Raw genomic sequence first — 16,656 nt, forward strand, 5'->3', positions numbered from 1 at the left:
CACTCCTCCAGTCCTCCCCAATTCAAAGAAAAAATAAGACAAACAAAACATGCATACTTCATACATCATTAGAATGTAACTCCTAGTGTGTAAAGGAATCCTAGAGTGTGAAACTATATATCTTCTGTGATTCCCCTCAAAAACATCTCCTGTGAAATGCTATGGCAATAAACCTCTTTGCCTGAAAGTCATCTGCAGGTATGCCAACAAGTTACTCTTAAGAGGGTCTGTCCACTTAGAGATGTTCCTGCCTTGCTGGTATCCTGACCCCCTGCTATTTACCAAGTCTTTCCTGCTTGGCCTTGGTTTGCTCAGGTGTAATCAATTAGCACTAAAGCACTAATTGCTTAGCTGAACTTACATCAGGGTCTTCTACCAATCACTAAAAACAATGTTTTCTGATTGCAGAAACACTGAGTGGAATTCAGAAACTTTTATTGTTCGCCCTTTACTTACCTCTTCTATTTACCATATCTATTTTCTGAGCTGCCATGTGTCAAGTCTCCTGGGAAATGACTTGTCCTATCTACTCCCTTCTCTCACTATCTTGCCCTAACTCTACAATCCTCCAGGCCCCCCTAGTTGCTAGTTTGCTCATATTTCAATAATTATTAATTAGCACTAAAGCACTAATTGTTTAGACAGGCATTGCCAAGGGTCTGTAAGCCATCCTACCAAAAAATATCTCCTTTTCACCTGCTTGCCCTGCAAAAGTCTTTAATCTCTTCTTTTGTACACCAGGGGATACTCAACAGTTGCCTCTGGCTGTATCAACCACTGACATATAACTGATCTGAGAGTCAGAGCAGCAGTATTACCTTTCATTCAATTAGTACCTAGCACACCTAGGCCCTTTAGCCTCTCCTGCCACTTAACAAACTCATCAAAGTGAGAAACTAAAGTACAGGTGAACAGGTAGAAGCCAGGGCTGCTAAACTGATAGCCTTACAGCACAGCCCAGGGCTATATGTGTAAGTGGTGTGGCTAGAAAGCTATGGAGCTGGTTTCCACAATAATAGCTAATGTTTTTAAAGATGATTTAAAACTTGCTAAGTATATTACATACATTATCTCATCCAACCCTTGTAACAGGAATACGTGTGTGTGTGTGTGTGTGTGTGTGTGTGTGTGTGTGTGTTCTCATATATGTGGGTATATAAGAATGATCATCTCCACTTTAAACAGGAGATTCAGAAAGGTCAGAAATATGCACCATTGCCCAAGGAAGTCAAGTGAGACAGTGGGAAGAATTCATGACTACCTATCATTGTGATAAGTGAGCCAAAAGCAAGTCTGAAAGAGGTCAGTAACAGCATTATTTTAAGAGATGAATAAAAGCAATCACAGATCAAAGCAAGATTCACTTCAATGAACTTCTCAGTATTTATTAAATAACCTCCTCACTCTGTACATTTTCCCTGGCTGTTCCCTATTCTTTCCCTCTTCATCTCTGTCTCCTGACTTCCTTGGCTTCCTTCAAGTCCCAGCTAAAATCCCACCTTCTATAGGAAGCCTTTTCTGATTCCCCTTAATTCTAGAAATTTCTTCATTCTTCCCACTACTGATTATCTACATGTTATCCTCCATACAGCTTATTTATACATAGTTGTTTGGATGCTTTTCTTTGTATCTGCAGTGCTTAGAACAGTGCTTGCCACACTGAAGACATTTGATGAATGCATATTGACTGACTGACTATAATATCCTGTCCCTATTACTATGGCTTCAATAGTTCAGACATCTCTAATTTCATCTAGGTGGGTAGTCCTTGCGATAGCAAAGATCAGGACCTTTTCATAACTTAGGTAATTTCAGTGAAGTACTTTGAAAGCCTTAATGACCTTTTCTAACTTGGTAGATGATCTTGGAAAGTTGCTGTGATCAAAAAAATTCATCACCAGACAGCCAAGCTGCTGATTAGCCTCTTGAAAAGGAAGTAGGCTAGTCCTCTGCCAGAAAGCATACAGTTCATCATTGGCCTGATCTTAAAGCTTTTCCATCTTACAAAGACACCACAGCTTGCTTTCTGCCTCAGAGCATTCAGTATTAACCTTGATCATTCAGGACCTTAAAAGGAACTGGACCCTCCTAAGTAATGAGATTTCTAGCAATGAAAGTTGACACTCTTGGCCACTTGAAGTCATAGAAAATTGTCTAGAACACTGAAAGGTTTAGTGATTTGTCCAGGGTCCTGCAGCCAGTGTGTTCTGAAGGCAAAAGTTGAACTCAAGTCTTCCTGACTTTTAAGCTGACTCTCAATATATTATGCAACAATACCTTACTGGGTCTATTTTGAAGCTTTCTCCACCTTGGTAGGGCCTGCCAGAGCTCATATTCTACTGGCATAGCCTCTGAGAACTCACTGTAAACTTTCAAGATGTAGGACTCTAACCCAGGAAAATTATCATCTCTATATAAATGCATGTATAAAATCCAGCTATTAACTATCTACTATATACCAGCCACTTGAGATAGAAGGACAAAAGGGAGAAAAATGTCCCTTGCTCAAGGAACCTTCACTAGGAGGTAGCTAGGTGGCATAGTGAATAGAATATGCAACTTGGAGTCAGGAAGACCTGAGTTTAAATTCTGCCTCACACATTTATTGGCTGTGTGACTCTGGACAAATCACTCCACCTCTTAGAGATTCAATTTTTCCATTTGTAAAATAAGAACAATAACAGCACCTACTTCCTAGGGTTATTGTGTGGATCAAAGGAGATGGCATATATAAAATACCATTTGGTTTGCACACCAAAAGACATTATATAAACACTTGTTATTATTCATTGTTATTCTACTGGGGTTTGGAGGGAGAGACATAAACATATATAATATGTCAAGGTATAGTTATCTAACATTGTTTTTGAAAATGTTTACTTTCATGGACAGGGATATACAGATCAAGGTCCTTACTAGTAATATAGGTAACGCTAAGTCCTGGACCCACTGATCTTTCCTGTCCTACTGCTATCTGAAGCAATATATTCCTATTTCTCTCACATGCCCCACCTGCAAGGTAACAGAGCCTGCTATATCCTATTTTGGAAAGATAACAAGCCCTATTTGGGGAAAGTAATAGTTTAGCCTCTTAGGGCTATAGACTCTAAACAAAGTGAAGATGCAATTAAGCCTAGGGAAACTCAAGCAGAAAATCAGGAAATTTTTCCTAAGGGTATATAGATTAGATTGTGATACATTAATTGTTGTTCATCCTTCATTCTCAAAGAGGTCCAGTGACATCACAGTTGATGTCTTGACTTGCATGTGAATTGGATTTAAGTGTGGAAGAGTTGTGCAAAGCCCTCAGCCTCATACTCTCTTCCTGAGTCATCTAAGTCTAGTGGCATGATACAGAGCAAAAGTCAAAATGACTGGCAACAGTCCAGGATACAGTGGTTGACCTTGCCTTCTCCAACATTTGACCAGGTTTTAAATGTTCCACACCTGGATTCAGCTGCCTTCATGATCTTTGGGAAAAAAATGTTCTCATCTGCCCATTCTACCAGGGGAAGTTTCGCATACATCCCCCTAAATCACTGACAAGTTTGAGGCCTGTTGGTTACCCTCAACCTGATTTAGCCCATCTGCCAAGATGGTTTATTAGAGTGTGGCCACTTGCATGCTATAGCTTTTTGGAGCCAAAGGTGAGAGTTGGGTGACAGGTGAACACCTAAGGTGGATGAACAGCCCTGGAATGGGTGGGCAACCATCACACCAGAGGTATTAACCCTCCTTGAATACCCCACAAACCCCAGATGAATTAATTAGCTATGTGTGTATCAATATATAGAAGGATTTGGGTTCTGTTTTTTTTCTGGGGGATTTTGTGCCTTTTTTTCTTTTTAGACTCTATGCATTCTGGAAGAGATAAAGAACAAGAAATAGAAACTGATGAATGTGAAAGAGAACAAATGGATCTCTGACCCCACTAGAAACAGGTCTGCTCTAGCCTGGGCCTACCTTAACATGACAATCCAAAGGGATTCTTCATGGGCCAACTGCTTTGTTGCCCTGGGATAGTCCATCTCCGAATAACAAAGAAGGGCTTTCTTTAGGTGACTCCCCAGACCCTATGGTATAGCTGCTGTCTGTACAAAGATGTGACACATTACCTGGAACTGTGAGAGTCAAAGTAGCTTCTTTCCTGCTTAGACTCTTTCTTAGCTCTTATTACCACATCACAGACCAGATGTATTAAGGAAAATAAAAAACATGAGCAAGAGATGAAAATATTGGAAAAGAAATGTAGCCTAAATTAAGCTCTTGTCTAGGACCAAGAAAAGGGTAACCTTGAGAGCCCATTTTTTTGTCTGAACTGGATAATGATTTCCCATTTCAAACAAAGAAAAAAGCAGCATTTCAAGAACTGAATAAAGCATCAACTGAAATATTACCAAAAAAGTTGCAGAATGGGATCTGCTCCATTGACAGTCATTACTTAGTCTTCAGTGTATATGGATTAAAGTAGAAATAATGCCCCTTCTTAAACCTTAGAACTGCATGTGGGAAGTAAGCTGAGGGATTGAAAGGCTCTAACACACTCTGAGGTTTTGAGGGGACATGAATGTATATAACCAGATCCCTTGTCACAGTCCCTCTTTCCCCCACTGGACTAGGGGTCTTGGGGGTAAGTTAATTATACACAATATGCCGTAGACACAATAATATGCCTTAGACAATGCATGTCATATTGAATAGCATGCTAAAGAACAGTCAAAAGTTTCCAATTTCAGTTTGGTTCTTGATGTATGATCAGAAATAAACCACGGAACATCAGTCTTCTCACTAGTAAAATAGGGTTTATGTTTCAAATGTCTCACTTTGATTGACCATTCATTTTAACCAGTAACAATTGGGCATAGGTTTGGAGAGCACATGATTTAGAGTTGTGACTTGAGCTTTCTTTTGTTTTGATTTGTTGGGCTGTTTTTTTTTATTTTTTTTTATTTTTTTGGATAATGAACTATCTCATGCCCTTATGTGATTTCTCAAGGCAATATAATAATCTTACGTAATTTGAGCCACCTTTCCTTTATATTTAAAGGTCTTTCTCCTGAATGCTTAAAAATGTATTGGTTGTTTTTGAAATTGCTAAATTTAACCACTATGTGTCTTAGAGTTTGAACTTTTTTGCTTATCAAGGAGGCAATCTATGGAATCTTTCAATGAGGCATTTCTTATCTAAACTCAAAATTTCTAGAAAGCTTTAAAATATTTCCTACATTATAGTATTCAAATATTTTGACTTGTTATATTCTCTAGTAGATCTATGAACATTGTTATATGTGTGTATTTTCTCTTCAAACATTGTGGCCTATATAGCGTCCATGGATTCTTTTAACATTGTTGCTCTCTACTTGTTTTGCTGCCAAATTCTCTTCTTTTTTTGTCTTTTTGGTTTCTAAAATTATTAATCTCAATTTAAGTTATTTAGAAACATTCTCTGTAATGGATCTACTTTTTTTTCTAACTTTCTATTAGTTTTAAAATTCTGCACTGAGGTTTCTAAGATCTGATGTCTATGTATTCCCATTTTTCCTTTTGAACCATTCTAGAGTTTCTTGTTTTTGCTTCATAATCCTTGGAAATACACTAAATTACCCCAGGAACTGGTTCACTTTCCTTTTTCTTGCAATGTTTGCTAAGAGAACTTTGTCTTCACTTAGAATACTTAGGATTCATTCTTTATTCGTTTTTTAGAATTTTTTTGTTAATTTATTTATTTGTGCTCTGGGCCTATATTGATTTTTTCTTAATGAAACATCTGGGATTTTAGCCTTTTCTTTTTATTCGTCCATTACTCATTTTCTGACTTCTCATCCTTTTCTCATTGGTACATCCCCTCAAGCTGGATTACCAACCTACCACAGTCTCCTCAATGAGGAAGATAATAGGATTTATCAAACTGGGTCCCTCCTCTGAGTTTCTTTCTACTAGGACACAAATTCTTAATTTAGGGACTTTACTTGGAACAACTTGTTCTTTTGTTTGTTTGATTAAATATGTTGGTGTCCATATTTCAGTATAATTGTTTTCTGTTGCAATCATGTGTATTCTGTTTTATGCATTTAAAAACATTCTAAAAGGGAGCCAAAAGTGGTCCATGGCACACAATAAAAGGATAAGAACCTCTGCTCTTGGGGAATGGGCCCAGGAAGTTTTTTTTTCCCCATCAGGCCTAATGCAGATGTACACTGTAATCATCTCCCCTCAATTCTGATTCAATTCTTCATCTTTCCTTCTAGCTAGATTGAATCAGCAGCCATTACTTTTTGGAGGAAATGTTGGGAAGTATCTCTGCAGCTTTAGAGATCTTTAAAATAGAACTCATGTCTAGTCAGAAGGCAGAATATTTTCACCCCACTCCACTCCACTTCCTCCTTACTTGACCAAGCTGAGTCAAATGTCACTTGTTTTGGCATGAGGGGAATATGAGAAGTGTTAAAGCAGAATCTTTGCAGCAAAGTTTGTCGGAGATTGGGGTGGTGCAGACAGTTTTATTTGATAAGCTCCTGGCCAAAGCCTAATACTTTGTGTATGTATGTATGTATGTATGTATGTATGTATGTATGTATGTATGTATATGTGACATCATATATATATATGTGTGTGTGTGTGTGTGTGTGTGTGTTTATGTGCTTTGTTTATATGCAGATATGTGTACATGCAAACATACACACAATGTACATGTGATGCATCTGCAATGCATTTTGTAACATGGTTGTGTGTGTGCATATGCAATTGTACACACAATGTATGTACATATTTATACACATGCACACTTTGGAAAGGTTTTATATTCATCCCCATTTATGCATAAATACATACATACAAATGAAACTAAATAAGAAACCTTTCCAGTAAGATTAGAAATTAAGCAAGGATGTCCATTGTCACTGCTACTATTTGGTATAATGGTAGAAAAGCTAGCTATAGCTATGAAACAAATGAAAAAAGAAATTAAGGAAATAAAAATAAGCAAAGAGGAAACGAAATAATCATTTTCTGTGATGATATCGTGATTTTAGATCTCATATTATATACCAAGATAAGCTCCAAATGCTCACATGACTTAAACATAAATGGTGACATCATAAACAAATGAGAAGAAAAATGAAGAAATTACCTTTCAAATATGTGGATAGGAAGAGTTCATGACCAAACAAAGGCTAGAGAAGATCATAAATGATTAAATGGGCAGTTTTAATTTTATAAATTAAAAAGGGGTCTCAAAAAAAATACCAACATAACTAAAATGAGAAGGGAAACAGGTAATTGGAGAAAATAGTCTGCAGCAAGTATCTATGATGAAAGTCTCATTTTCAGTATATAGAGAGAAGTGATTCAAAGTTACAAGAATGAGAGCCATTTCCCAATGAAAAAAATGCTCATAGAATATGACCAGGAAGTTTGCAGAGGAAGAAATATGTGCTACCAATAGACATGTGAAAAAATACTTTAAATTACTAATAACCAGAAGAATACAAATTAAAACAACTCTACCTGTCATAATGGCAAAGTTGACAAAAAAGAAAATGACAATTGCTTCAGGGATTTTGAGAAAACATACATTGCTGCACTATTGCTGGAGGTGTTGTCAGGCCATTTTGAAGAGCAATTTGGAACTAAACCCCCAAAGTTACTAAACCATGTGTACCATTTGACCCAATGATACCACTACCAGATCTATATCCCAAAGAGATCAAAGAAAGAGGAAAATAACCCATCCGTACAAAAATGTTTGTAGTAGTTTGTTTTATGGAGGGAGTTTTGGTGGGAAAAAAATAGAAACTAAGAGGGATGTCAATCAGTTAGCCAATGACTGAACAAATTATAGCATATGAATGAAATGAAATGAAATACTATTGTGACACAAGAAATGATGAATGGGACAGTATAAAAGAAACCTGGAAAGATGTATGAATAGATACAGAGTAATATAAACAAAACCAGGAGGACAACTTACATAATTAAAAAGTATCATAAAGATAAACAACCTTAAAAGATTTGAGAAATCTGATCAAGCTAGCGAACGATTACAATTCTAAAGGACCCATGATGAAACATGCTACCTATGTCCATACAGAGATATGATTGAGACATATAAGTCTGTGTGTATGTGGTGTGTATCATAATGACCAATATAGTAATTTGTTTTGTGTGACTATACATATTTGTTAAAAAGTTTTTCCCCCAGCTCAGATTCTTATAATCTAGCCACTGCTCAGATTCCTAAGAGTCTGCCCAATATGACGAATATTCTAATAAACTGGTCTTTGGCTGAAAGAAGACTTGATTAGAATTATTTTGGGGCAGGATCCACTCGTGATTTTGGGGTCCCAGCACCCTTAAACATCTAGACCTCAACAGGATCACAAAGAGTTGGACATGACTAGAAAATGGTTGAACAGCAGCAACTATGTGTCAGGCCTTGCGCTAAGCCATGGGGATACAAATAAGAAAAAGATAGACAGTTCTTGCCCCAACGAGTAACTCGGGGCAATCAGGGTAAAGTGACTTACCCAGGGTCACACAGGTAGTAGCTGTCAAGTGTCTGAGGCCAGAGTTGAACTTCAGTCCTCCTGACTCCAGGGCCAGGGCTCTGTCCACTGTGCCACCTTACTTCCCCCATCAGTACAGCATTCAGTTACAAAGTGCTTCCAGCCTGGGAAGACTTGTATGAACTGATACAGAAGAAGGGAGCAGAACCAGAAGAAAAATTTATGCAATGACTATAATAATATAAAGGAAAAGACTTTGTAAGACTTATGAACTCCAATTCAATGACCAAACAAGACTTTAGAAGATGGCTGATGAAATATGCTTCCCACGTCTTGACAGAGAGGTGATGGACCAGAGAGATAGGATGAAACATACTTTTTGGGGCATGACCAATATGTAGATTTGTTTGGCTTGACTATGCTCATTGGTTACAAGGGAGGTTTCTACATTTTGAGGGGAAGGTGGGCAGGGAGAGAATTAGTGGAGAGAGGAAGGGTAATGATAATGATCTTTTTTAAAAGAGTATTAATAAAGCATTTATAAAAGTGCACAGAATAGAATAATAGAAGATTCAGCATGAGACACAGATAAGCAGGACAACTTTGGAACTAATGTGCTGAATTCATGATATAGTTAAAACCCAAACTGTATGTAATGAATTTATGTTTTCATGTATAATACTCCCTTTCTGTTCTTCTCTGTACATGAAAATGTTTTTATTCACTAGTGTTTGTTGAGATCAGAATAACAAAAACTAACCACTTATTAAATAAAAAAAAACACCAATGTGCTTTCAAAAAACAGGTTTTTCCCCCACTACTGTGGGTGGGGTTTGTGAGGGAAGGAACATAGATTTTTGATCATTGGGAGGAAAGTATTTTTTTCAATTACAACTAGTTCATTAGTCTGTCTTACAACCCTAGGGTTTCCTTTTAATAACAAAGTCAGATACCAAGCTGATTGTCATACAGAGAAATTTGGAGGGTACTGCACACAAACATGGACTTAGGTTCCTGAAAAGAGATGTGATTATCCAAACCCTCTAGGGGAAGAGGAGCCATTGCCAAACAGTCGCATAGAACGAGATATACAGCCTTGATGACAGAAGGTAAATGAAGAGACTGAGCAGAAACAAGACAGGTCCACGTAATGTAGAGGATACCAGAAGTTACAGGGAATTCCCACGATGGAGAAAAGGGAAATATGATCTTGCTAGACTGAGATATAGGAACCAAGCACCCAATGTCAAATGAAAGCATATAAAGAAAAAAGGAGACTTAGCAAATGGAGGCCTTGAAGAGGGAAAACCAACTGCTTGCCGAAGACATGGAAAGAGAGGACCCATGTGCTTGTAGATAAATGAAGGAGCAGAAGGATCAGCACAGCAGGGAGACTTAAGTTGGAGGAGGAATAGGGGCTTAACCTTTCAATGGTATTGTGAATCATAAGGATTGTCTAGGTCTGTGAGGGAAAATGCTGCTCAACAGAGGGGAAAGGACATGTAATTCTACTGTAACCCAGAATTCTTTTTTTCTAGCAGGAGACTCTCAATTGGGTAGTGACAGAAGTTTAGAAGATTGTATAGGTCCTTGGGAAGGCAGTAGCCCACTGAAGTTGCCTTGGCTATTTATGAATTAAGATGTGAATATTTTATGTTTTTTGTTGGAATAAATAAAACCTGTCTTGTATTTAATGTTGCATTAGTCTAAGTGCTTAAAAAGAGCTAAGAGAAACATTAACCAATTCCTGATTTTCCCATTGGAAAACAAGTTATTATTTAGAAGGCTTCCACATTTAAAACCACTCTAAATGAGCCCAGAACTTGAGTGACAGCCATTGGTTACACTGAGTTATTACTATATATGATGTTCATGCATTTCATCATCCCTTTCATGAAAATCTGGACTCCACTGCCCATTACAAGGCCTGCAGCGCCTCTTCCATTTCAATACTCTAGGATAGAGTTTGTCCAAGCCTGGTGATTTTAGCCCAGTGAGAAAGGACAAGGACACTTTTACCATCTTTTCATCTTTGTATTTAACTCCCAATCAACTGTGTCTTTTTCTATCCTTCACATTCCAAATATTATATTGTAGAATTATAGATCTAGAGTAGAAAGGCACCTTCCAGTAAAAGCACCTTATTTTAAAGAGGATAAAATCCAAGAAAGGTGATTTGCTAAGTCATGCTAGTAGCAAGTGTCAAAAAAGGGATTTGAACCCAAGTGCTTGGATCTGAGAGCACAGTATTCTTTCTACCACCAACAGCCTTCCTATCCTTCACCTTGGAAAAGAAAACATGTAAAATTGAAGAGCTGAGTAGTTTGTCCTCACTGTTCATTACCATCAAAAAATCCAGATGGAGTGGTGACTCTGTCCTATCTCTGTCCTTTTTGTCTCCAATATAGCCTTAAAAAAGAATTCTTACAGAGGGGCAGAACCAAGATGGTGGAATAAAAAGAATTCTTATTGTTCACCTTAGCCTTCATCATCAGATTTACCTCCCTAACTCCTCAATGCACTTGACATAATTCTTCCAGAATTATGTTACTCTTACAATTAACTGACCTTGCTATCAACACCTGCTTCTGAATCTTCCTGGCTAGCTTCCTTTTGTCAGTCAGAACCTGAGATTTCATTCATGTAGAAAAGTCCCAAGTAGGGAAAATACCTCAAACAATGTAGGTTCACATTTATAATAAAATCCTAGGCCATTTCCAGGGACACTCAGTGATTTGTTCAGTGCCATATGGCTACCATGTCAAAGACATGAATTGAACCCAGGACTTCCTAACTCAGAAAGTAGCTGTATCTCCTCTCTCATGCTTACACATAGGCAGTTTTGTAGTAGAGTGGATAAAGTGATGGACTTTGAGTCAAGAAGACCTGTGTTCAAATTTCGTCTTGGATGTTTACAAGGTGTGTGATCTGAGCCAATCCCTTAACCTCTGTTTGCCTCAGTCATCCCACCTGTAAAAAATGGAGATAAAAATAACACTCACTTCTCAGGGTTGTTGTGAAGATAAAATGAGATAATGCTTACAAAGTGATTTGCAAACCTTAAAGTGATATTGCTACCTATTGTTATTATTATTGTTATTATTATTGTCATCTTTATGTGTCTTTTTTAGGGGCTTGAAGGTACTGAAGTATCAAAGAATGGAGGAAGTACCCATAGTGAGAAAATCAGAGATCTGTGTAAGTACCAAATTATTTTTCTCAGAGGGATTTCTGAAAGGCAAATAAGTCCATATATTTTGAATATACCTGGCAATGACAATGCACTTGCTACATAACAGTCAGGTAATATTATCTTTTTCCCCTGAAAACCCATACTTGCTTCCATTGACTTGACCACTAGGAAAAAAACTGAAGCAATCACTGGGATTCAGCATGTGTTAACAAAGAATAAGTTACATCAAGCTAACTTTAATTCCTTTTTTGATAGAATACTAAACTAGTAAATCCAGTGTATGCTGTAGGCATAGCATATATCTATTTTGGCAAAGCACTGAACAAAGTCTTTCAAAGAATCCTTGTAGAAAAGATGAAGCAATGCAAGCCAGAGGATGGTGGCAGGGAGGAAAAGGATAAGGTCATAAGCATTTATTAGGTGCCTACCTGCTTAGTTGTTATCTTTCATGCTCAAAGAACACTAAATAACATCATTACATTGGGGTCAAGGTACAGTGTGTCTGACTGTGGCTATGCTAAGCATTTCACAAATATTATCTCACTTCATCCTCACAATGACACTGAGAGATAGGTATTATTATTATTATCCACATTTTATAGTTGAGGAAACCAAGGCTGATAGAAATTAAGTGACTTTTCCAGTGTCATACAGCTAGTAAATATCTAAGCTAGATTTGAACACATGTCTTTCTGACTTGAAGAACAGAATTCTATCCACTGTACCACCTAGCTGACAGAATTATCTGATGATAGAGTTGGGTGGCATTGTATCCAACTGAGCACCTTTACTCTGTGTTGTGTAATTGAAAAAGGTTTCAAGTGACGTTCAAGGTGTATGCTCCATCTCTTAATGGTCTAGATTAATATTTATCAGATTTTCACATGACATAATACTGAGAGCTATAGCTAAGACATTAGATAGAACATTACCTATAGGATCAAATAGGAAGAGCTTTGTTTGGCCTTTAAAGATCATCAAAGGGGGCAGTTAGGTGGCACAGTGAATAGAGCACCAGCCCTGGAGTTAGGAGGACCTGAGTTCAAATCCAGTCTCAGACCAAACACTTGGCACTTAACTAGCTGTGTGACCCTGGGCAAGTCACTTAACCCCAATTGCCTCACCAAAAAAAAAAAAAAAGAAAGAAAGAAAGATCATCACAACATGGCCCCTTGTACTTTTCCAGTCTTCTTCCACTTTGTTCCCTGCATATACTCTACAAAAGATTTAAACATACTTTCTCTCTGTAATGTACTCATAACACTCCATATCCCATCTATATGCATTTGCTCTTGCTGCCTTCCAGGAAAGGAATGCTTTCCCTTTTCACCTCCATCTTCTAAAATCACCAGCTTCCTTCAAAGCATAGCTCAGTCACACAAACCTTTCCTGATCAACCCAGCCCAGTTTTTAATGAATTGTTCTCTGTACAAGGAGTAACATGATCAGATCATAAGAAGGACAATAAAAACATTAAAAGAAAGATTAGTCTAGCAATGGTATAGAAGTTAAATTGAAGAGACATGAATTTTGAGTAAGGAAAAACTGAAAAGGGGATGTTTCAATATCAAGTGAAATTAAGGGCAGTACTTGAATAGCAGAGTGAGAATAGAGAGGAGGGAATGGATATGAATTATGTTATGGAGGCAACATCAATAGGAATATATATGAAAGGTGATGGGGAAGATGATGTGGTACAGGCAGCAACTCAGCTGAATTCTCCCAATATTCCCCTCCAAAGAACTTTAAAGTAAGACCTCAGATTGAATTCTGAAGTGGCATAGCCAACAAAAAGTTAGGGTGAGACATTTTGCCAGCCCAAGACAACTTAGGAGAATGGCAGGAGAGGTCCATGACACCAGCACAGTGCATGCCCCAGCCACACTAGCAGCAAGCTTTGGAGGTGGCTACAATGATGGCAGAAATAGCTTCAAAACCTCCTAGCCCAGAGATGGTAAGGGGTTCTTACAACTGCTCAGATAGAAATCACAGGGTACCCTTTGTTGGCTCTGGGCATAGGACCCTGAGTCATTGCCCATACATGGTTCTGGATCTCAGTTCAAAGCAAAGGTAGCATTAGCACTTGTGGCCAGTGGGGAACAGGGGTCCTGGTTACAGTTCTAAGGCAAAAAAGATTGCTTGTGGTTGCTAACAAAGGAGCAGGGTCCCTGATCTCAATTCCAAGGCAAGAAAAGAGCTCTAGCACTTGTGGCTGTAAGAGCAAGGGACACGGTCACTGTTTTAGAGTCAAAAGGAGCAGCTGCATGGGAACAAGGTCCCCTCCTGTAGAGAGACCAGAGCATAAGACAGAAAAGCATGGGACAAGAGAGTGGATTATACCGCCTTGGAATGCCAAAAACTTACAGACCCTCAGAACTAGCTCTGAAAACAGCAGCACAAAAAATATGAAACTTGGAACAATGTCCCTTCCACTAAGGAAGCAAAGCCCAACTTTATATATAGTTAAAAGTCAAGAAAGGCTGAAAAAAATGAGCAAGTAACAACAAAAAAGAACTTGGTCATAAAAAGTTACTATGGTTACAAAGAAGATCAAGATACAAACTCAGAAGACAAAGATGTCAAAATAGCTAAAAGTAAAGCTTCAAAGAGAACTGTGAATTGGAAAAAAGCCCAACAAGAATTCTTGGAAAAGCTCTAAAAGGATTTTAAAAATTGAAGCTAGAGAGAAAAAATAGGGAAAAGAAATGAGAGTCATTCAAAAAAATATGAAAAGAGAGTCAACAGTTAGAGAAAAGAGGCACCAAAAAACAAAACTGAAGAAAATAATGCCTTAAAGGAATTGGCCAAATAGAAAAAAGATACAAAAATTCACAGAAGAAATAAACTTCTTAAAAATCAGAATTGACCAAATGGAATAAAAGGCACAAAAGCTCACTGAAGAAAATAATTCCCTAAAAATTAGAATTGGGAAAATGGAAGTTAATGACTCTGTGAAACATAAAGAAACAATAAAACCAAGTCAAAAGAGAAAAAACATAGGAGAAAATGTGAAATATCTCATTGGGAAAAACAACTGACCTGGGAGATAGATCAAGGAGAGATATGTGAGAATTATTGGACTTCCTGAAAGCCATGACCTAAAAAAGAGCCTAGATATCATATTTCTTTTTTAAATATTTAATTTTATTTTATAGTATTTTCCCAGTTACACGTCAAAACAATTTTTAGCCTTCATTTTTACAAGAACTTGAATTTCAAATTTTTCTCCCTCCCTCCCTACTTACCCTTACCTCCTCTCTTCATAATATAGTAGGCAATTTGATATAGGTTATATATGTGCTGTCATTTAAAACATATTTTTGTATTAGTCACAGTTATGAAAGAAGAAACAGATCAAAAGGAAAAAACACGAAAAAGAATAAAGTAAGTGATAAAAGTATGCTTCAATCTGCATTTAGAGCCCAGCAATTCTTTAGCTGGATGTGGATAGCATTTTCCCTCATGAGTCCTTTATCCTAATCTTAGATCATTGCGTTGCTGAGAAGAGCTGAGTCACTCATAGCTGATCATCACACAACGTTAATGATACTGTATACAATGCTTTCCTGGTTCTGCTCATTTCGATTCACATGAGTTCATATGCATCTTCCCAGGTTTTTCTGAAATCTGCCTGTTATATCATTTCTTATTGCCCAATAGTATTACATTACATTCATATACCACAGCTTGTTCAGACATTCCCCAATCGATGGGCATCCCCTCAATTTCCAATATTTTACCACCATGAAAGGGCTGCTATGCATATTTTTGAACATGTAGGTCCTTTTCTCTCTTCTTTATGATCTCTTTGAGATACATACCTAGTAGTGGTATTGCTAGATCAAAGAGTATGCACAGTTTGGTTACCCTTTGGACATTGTTCCAAATTGCTCACCAGAATGGTTGGATCAGTTCACAACTCCAACAACAGTGTATTAGTGCCCCAATTTTCCTACATCCTTTCCAACATGTATAATTTTTCTTTTTTGTCATATCAGTTAATCTGATAGGCGTGAGGTGGTACCTGAGAGTTTTTTTAATTTGCATTTCTCTAATCAAAAGTGATTTAGGCACTTATTCATATGCCTATGTATAGCTTTGATTTCTTCATCTGAAAACTGTCTGTTCATACCCTTTGACCATTTATCAATTGGGGAATGGCTTGTTTTCTTATAAATTCAGTTCTCTATATATTTGAGAAATGATGCCTTTATCAGAGACACTTGCTGCAAAGATTGTTTCCCAGCTTTCTGCTTTCCTTCTAATCTTGGTTATGTTAGTTTTGTTTGTGCAAAAACTTTTTAATTTAATATAATCAAAATTATGCTGCTCTATCTCTTGTTTGGTCTTGTAACTAACTTAATTTCTCCTCTAAGAATGTGGATGCCATACCACTTAGTGCATATATGTTTCATACTGATATTACTGCCTTGTCTATCATACCTTTTAGGAAGGTGTAGTTTTCTTCCTTATCTCTTTTAATTAAGTCTATTTTTATTTTTAGTTTGTCTGAGATCAGGATTGCTACCCTTGCTTTTTTACTTCAGCTGAAGTATAATAGCTAGGCTGTTCCAGCCCTTTGCCTTTACTCTGCACGCTTCTGGCTAACTGGGATACTTCCTGTCCTGGACTACATTCTCTTTTTGCCCAAGTGAGACAGACCTTTTGTACCAATCTTCCAAGTTTCTTGGGCTCAAAGGTTGTTTCACTCCATCTTTTTACTGGTTCTGCTATTCCAAGATTTGTTTTGGGGAGCCATTTTATGGTTCTTTGAAGGTGAATATTGGAGAGTTATGGTCATTTAGTGCTTACTCTGTCATCTCCTAGACATCATATTTCAAAAATTATCGAGGAAAACTCCCCTGATATCCTAGAACCAGAGAGTAAATTAGAAATTGAAAGAATCCACCAATCACCTCCTGAAAGAGATCCCAAAGTAAAAACTTCTAGTAATGTTAT

General features: G+C 37.4%; 1 protein-coding gene across 1 annotated transcript in view; it reads right to left on the reverse strand.

The window, feature by feature from the left end:
* The window catches only part of AGBL1 (AGBL carboxypeptidase 1), a 910,143-nt gene that overhangs the window by 678,908 nt on the left and 214,579 nt on the right, over positions 1-16,656 (reverse strand). The window lies entirely within an intron of this gene.

This window comes from Phascolarctos cinereus, unplaced genomic scaffold (genome assembly GCF_003287225.1).
Source record: "Phascolarctos cinereus isolate Bilbo 61053 unplaced genomic scaffold, phaCin_HiC Scaffold_3;HRSCAF=262, whole genome shotgun sequence".
NCBI lineage: Eukaryota > Metazoa > Chordata > Mammalia > Diprotodontia > Phascolarctidae > Phascolarctos > Phascolarctos cinereus.